Source organism: Pygoscelis adeliae, unplaced genomic scaffold (genome assembly GCF_000699105.1).
Source record: "Pygoscelis adeliae isolate BGI_AS28 unplaced genomic scaffold, ASM69910v1 Scaffold218, whole genome shotgun sequence".
Lineage (NCBI taxonomy): Eukaryota > Metazoa > Chordata > Aves > Sphenisciformes > Spheniscidae > Pygoscelis > Pygoscelis adeliae.
Window position 1 is genome coordinate 4,518,471 of NW_008825433.1, and position 6,110 is coordinate 4,524,580.

The 6,110-nt window shown below is 47.6% G+C and overlaps 1 protein-coding gene across 1 annotated transcript in view; it reads right to left on the reverse strand.

Annotated features, from left to right (window-relative positions):
- Positions 1-6,110, reverse strand: part of MDGA1 (MAM domain containing glycosylphosphatidylinositol anchor 1) — a 146,725-nt gene that overhangs the window by 139,921 nt on the left and 694 nt on the right. The gene's annotated exons all lie outside the window — the stretch shown is intronic.

The window sequence follows — 6,110 nt, forward strand, 5'->3', positions numbered from 1 at the left end:
CCCGCGCCCCCCGCCCCCCCCCCCCCGCCGCCGGGGGAAGGGGCGCCCCCCCGGGCACCCCCCCCGGGGGAAGGGGCGGTGCAACGCCTCCCTCTGCCGGGCAGCGGCGGAGCGGCACGGCCCCCCCCCGCCCAACTGCGCTCCCCAGCCACGGCTGGAGAGGAGCCCGCAGGCAGGACGGTGAAGGAGGGCCAGCTTCGTTCCCATTTCCCTTGGGCGGGAGGGAAAGCAGGAGTCGCCTGCAGCCGCCCTGTTGCACCTGGGCAGAAGTCAGGAAAACAAGCGGGGAGTCAAAGCCTTCGTCCCAAGAAACACCTGACACAGGGCTTGAAAACGCTCTGCCTCCCAACAAGCCCTGTCCCAGCTAACCTGTTGGTAACAGCCCTTCTCTGACTTAACTTTTCTTGAGCCAAGATCAGCTGATGCCCGGGATCTCCCTTTCCTGGCTCTTTGATGCAGCACTTTTGATCATGAGCTCCATGGGTTATCACACATTTAATTTCTTCTTTTAAAAACTAAGCAAGTGCTTGGCTATAAAAAGCAAGCCTCTATTGTTCCTTCAATCCCCTCCCCGAAATAAAGGGCAGATGAAAGCTTTTTTCTTTTCAAAGCAAGTACTTTGGATCCTAACAGAGTAGAGATCTCACCAGTTAAACATGGGCACAGAGACATAAAACACATGCACTCTCCTCTCCCACTTTTTCGCAGCACATCACTCTGGCGGATCCTGGAGGCCCTGCCAGTTCTGCATTCGGCTGTGCAGTGTCAGTGCTATAACCCTCCCCCTTCCTCCACAAGCCGGGGGGGGGGAACATTGGCACATTTTCCCCTTCTGAATTTAAACCCGTGCAACACCAGCAGCTGATGACTGGCAAAAGGTGGCTGGGACACAGGCACTTGATGTGTTCACCTTGACTGCTTGAGAGCAGAAATGGTCTCAAAGTTTTCTTAATAGTTTCAGTCTACCTGGCTACCAGGTATAGCCTAAAGAAACCTGCATTGTACTACCAGATGCGGGTACCTCCAGCATCTCTGAGCACAAACCAACATTTTCCACCGTCTCTTGCCTGGAGGGAGCCCATCACAAGCTGAACGCTCATCTTCCCCACAGCAAAATGCAGCCCCCTCTGAGGACACAACACAGCAACCCCTCTGTACATAAAATACCAACATCTCACCTACCCTGATGAGAACTTCACCAGTGAACTGTCTCTCCAGAGCTACACAGGCAAACCAGTTGACTGTGGACCTACCTTATGCTGGCTAAAGAAACCTTTTGCAGGTGGGGATCGGGACATTTCCACAAACGGAGTTAAGAAACACCCTCCACCCCAAGCAGTCTTTCACTAATAGAAATTCATATCTCTACTGCTTTTGCCAGCCCATTGGCGTTGGGCAGAATGCAATTTTTCCCCACCCCTCAACTCTGCCCTCCTCATGAGAAGCCGTAGCCACACAGGCAAGACTCTTAAGCATAGACTACGCTTAATGAACCAAGAGAGCACAGTACGTGTGGAGGGAGGGACTGGAAGCCTGAAACTGCACTGTTCAAGAAAGCAGAATAGCAGCAACTCCAGTCAAAACACAGGCAGAACAGTAGGGCTTCTGGTTGATGGGAAGTGTCACAAGATCTCTGAGTTTCCAGCATGGAAATCACTTTGTCTTGTTACTTAAAAATAAGAACAGCAGCCTCAGCAGCACAGCATCCCTTACTGCCACTGCTGAATTGCTGTCTTGACTACTGAACCTCCAAGGCCATCTTCTGCTGCATCTTCCACTTATTGGGAGCCACTTACTATATCTCCCTCCCCTATCTCTTAAGCTCATCTGAAATACACATATATATTTCAAAAAAATCCAGTGCAAACCTGACACGGTGATAATTTTAAAAGCTATGCTGCTCATGTCAAATTATTCAACATCTGTCTTCATGTTCCCACAAAAATTAGCATAGGATGGTGGTTTCTGATGACACCTATAGTGAAATATTTTGACTTGTACCAGCAAGTTGCAAACAACCTGTCAAGAGGATAATGTCAGTTTTCTAGTTCTGCATATTAAAGCCAATTGAGGGCTTATCTGGTGTGTGAAGCTACTGACCTGACCTAAAAACAGAGGCTCTGGTGTCACAGGAGGGTGAATCTGACACACTACAGCTGGAGAACAGCAAGGCACGCTGAAGCACAGGGCTGGACAGATTTAATGCCTTGACCTTAAAGAGCTGCTAAAGAACTATGCAAATCTTGGACCGTCCCAGTCCTTAGATGAGACTATTTCTATAGCCCTCCAGTTACAAAACTCATTCCTGGAACCAAAAGGCTACAGCCCAAGCCACCATAGATTTAAGGGCTGGACAACGAGGAGAAATGGCTGAGCACAAAGGATCTGTGTACATGTGTGTATATATACACACACACATATAAATATATATATATGTAGTTTGGAGGACCATTGTGCTCATACATTGCATTTTCCAAACAGAATCAGCCAAGAAATGGCTCACAGGAGCCAGCTCCACCACTACTTTAGCCAGTGATCTGCTCACCCATTTCTGAAGGGCACAGCGTGCACCGGGATAACAGCAAGAGAGCTAAAGAGCTCCTCATCTGGACTCCTTGTTCCTGCTGGCAGAACAGCTATAGGCGGAGGAGAGGGACTGACGCAGGTCGCCAGGCTCAAGGTTAACATTAGAGTGTGTCTGTGCCCCCAGGAACTGGCAGCAAAAGACAGGCGCGCCCAACAGGCTGCAAGAGGGTGTGAGGCATCCTGCACTGAAAACTCTAGGAAAAGAGGCTTTTACTTTACAGGTAAAAGGAGCAGGAAACAAATCATGTCATATGTACATTAAATAAAAAAGCGCAGATGTTTATGGCCTAAGCCCAGGATACATTTTACCATGACACTCCTCCATCACAGACACAAGAAAATATTCTTCCACTAGACTTTTTGGCTGCCCATAGTGGCATCTCATGGGTGATTCAGTGTGATGGTGTCTCTTTAAAGAAAGAGCTTTGCTGGGTCATTTATTCCCCACCTCAGAGGCCAGGGCAGGACTACTTCTACCGCAAGTGCTTCACCCCCCACCAGTTTCAAGCGCCTGAAGTACTGCAGCCCATCCAGCCCCTCTGATCACGGTGCCAGGCAGCTTTCCCTGCTGCCCAGCCTAACCCTTCCTTTTATTCCCTTTCCATCACCTTGCTATAGCCCCTCATCACACACTGCGATGACCATTCCTGAAATGCCTTTTCTGCAGATGAATTATGAGAGGCGGGGGACATAACATCCCACTATTTTATTCAGCCTGAAAGGCTGCTGCTGATCAGCTGGACTGTGCTAGTTGCAAGACAACTCAGAAGAAGTGTTAATTATATACTGCACATGGAGTAAGCAGAGCAGCAGCCCTGTGCACACTCTGAACCAGAGTTACACAAGTCCCAAAGTCTGCAAGGCTGACTAGGAAGCAAGAAGTGTACTCCTCCCTTTGGTAACACTCCCCGTTCTCCCCTATCAGTCTAATTTACAGTCTAAGTGTTTGTAACTCCAAGCCTGGAAGGGCATGTCCCCTTTCTCCTTATCTCTTCCTCCCTCCCCCAAATTCTGACATTTCCTAGAGATCTATTACAGCTTGCTCCCCATCTTGACCAGCAGCATTAATGCACCCAGACTGAAAGGCACATGCAGTTTGGGAAATGGGGTACCACAAAAGGCTAATAAAAGTTGCCTCTTGGCAGTCTGCTGAACTGCCTTCCATATCAGGCCAGCCTTGTCTTATTGCAACAAACAAGGCTGAAAGGATGGGATCAACTAATGAGAAGAGGGTTTCAGACACACTTCAGTCATTACAACAAATGCCAATTTATATAACAAGCCTCTTCAGGTAGCAGGCTAAAAGCACCTTGACTCCTAATTAGATTGTACCTCCATTGCAAATGCTGCTTTCCCAGAAACCCCCTTACACACATTTTATTTATACCATTCATCTCAATAAACCTCTCCAACAACTCTGCTCTCCTAGACAGAGGTCTTTTGTTCGCATCCATGTGGGTGTATTATTTAAAGGGTACATCACATGGATACTTTATCTCATTTAATCTGATTTAATCTCAGCAGATTTACTAAAGTAAAATATATTTATAGACCCATAAAGATGCCTCTCCCCAACTCCATAAATAAATATTCAAAAACAGAAAAACAGATCTGAAACATGACACTTGAGTTCCCATAATTTCTACATTAAGTGCCACACGAGACCGACATTCACAACACAGAACGCTCAAGTACAGATTAAAGCTAAGGCGAGAGACTAACATTTAGGACAAGCCAAAGTGGAGGGGGGCAGTAGGTCTAGTTTCTAATCCCCATTTATCTATCCTTGCAAATATAACAGCGTCAATCCAGCTCTGCCTGAGCCATCAATAACAACAATCTCGCATCCAAACAAACAGTGCTGGCTGCACAAGGCATGAAATCAGCGCAGGGTAGTGGACTGAAGGCAGGATTGGGAAAGACAATATGAAAACTACTAGTCACCGTAGAAGTTTGCAGCGTGCTGATTCCACGAGACACTGCTCTGGGCTGCACTCAGAGAGAGCTGCGTATTAAGGCTCCTGACGGTCTCAACAGATAGTTTGAAGAGGCAGGGGAGGGGAGAGGAGGGAAGAGACTGGATTTCTCCTTTGTGTAGTTAAGTAAGAGAATAGATAGAAGTAGTGTACCATTTTGGCTTAAAAGGATGCCTTCATCTTACTGCATGTCTGTATCTGTGCTTTCTTTTGTACACAGCTTCTCCAATCTCTCTCTGAGAGAAAAAGACAAAAACATCAGTAAGTTATTCTGAAGATCTAATTTAGCAGCAACTCTATCAAATGCAATTCCACTGAAGTGGATGAAAAAATACAACAGGCAAGCTTCTAAGGCACATTTAAACAAAACCAGTTTTAAGCTCTGTCCCTCTTGCTACGATCCTGAGCAGAGAGGCCATTCTACAGCAAGTGACAGCTACTCAGCAGCAAGCACACTAAAACAAAATAAATAAAGTTCAGCTAGAAGCAGATTACTTGTTTGAAAAGATTAAATAACCTGCCCTGACCAGGTTTCTGCACCACAAACTCATGGTACTCCTCATCTTTCTAGCCTTCAGAGGGTCCTGCAGTTTTCCTCTGGACATGCAGAGTGGGAGAAAACACATATACTGGGAAGAAGAAAGAAAAAAGAAAGGAAGCTAAACACCCTCTATTTAAAATGGCTATTTTACAAAACGGACCCAAACTCAAATTAACATCCCAGCCCTCAAGGAGAAAGGCGGAATTGTTTCCATTAAAGAAATAGATCATTAAAAAGTGACCTACAAAGACTTACCCATAGTCAGCGAGACTGAACTGATCTTTGCCAGAGCTCACACAAGAGACTGGCTGCGTGCTGTTAAAAAAAGAGGGAGCGGGGGGGCTGGATTCTCTCACTGGGGTCTCTCTTCAGAGCTCAGAGAGTTTGGCTTGTTAGAGGCAGAGGCATGCCTTCCAGAAGGACTTTACAGCAACGCACAACTGAGTTGTAAGCCAAGATAAAGCTGGCTTGTTATGAGAGGCAAGTCTTGTGGGTTGCTTTTATTTATTTTTTCCCAGTGTATTGGAAATGCAGATCTTGTAAAGCAAGAATTAAGAGAGGGCTGGGAGAAGGAAAGGGGGGCTGTGCGGCTGGCTAAAGTAAATCCCGGCTGTTCTCTCAACCCAGGGCTTGTGCTCAGCGGGGGCACAGGGTGCAATCCCGAGCCTCTGCCCCCTGCCCTCCTCTCTGCCCTCGGAAGCTGAAGGGCAGCGGGAGCCAGAACTCTCAGGGGGATACTCGAGCTTGCCATTTGCCGCCTTGCCTGCAAACAAGGAGCAGAAGTAAGCACTGTAACTGCAAAAATAATAATAAAAAATAATAATAATAGAAGAGAAAAAAAATCAAGCAGCTCGACACCAGCCCTGCCACAGACCAGCCCCCACCCGTCCCCTCGGTCCTAAGAAAAAAATCGGCAGCAAAGTCCAATAGGGTGCAAAAGCACCTCACCCCTCGCCCCCCCGGGAGGGGAGGGAGCCCGGCGGGGCTCGCCGTGGGTTGTGCGGGGG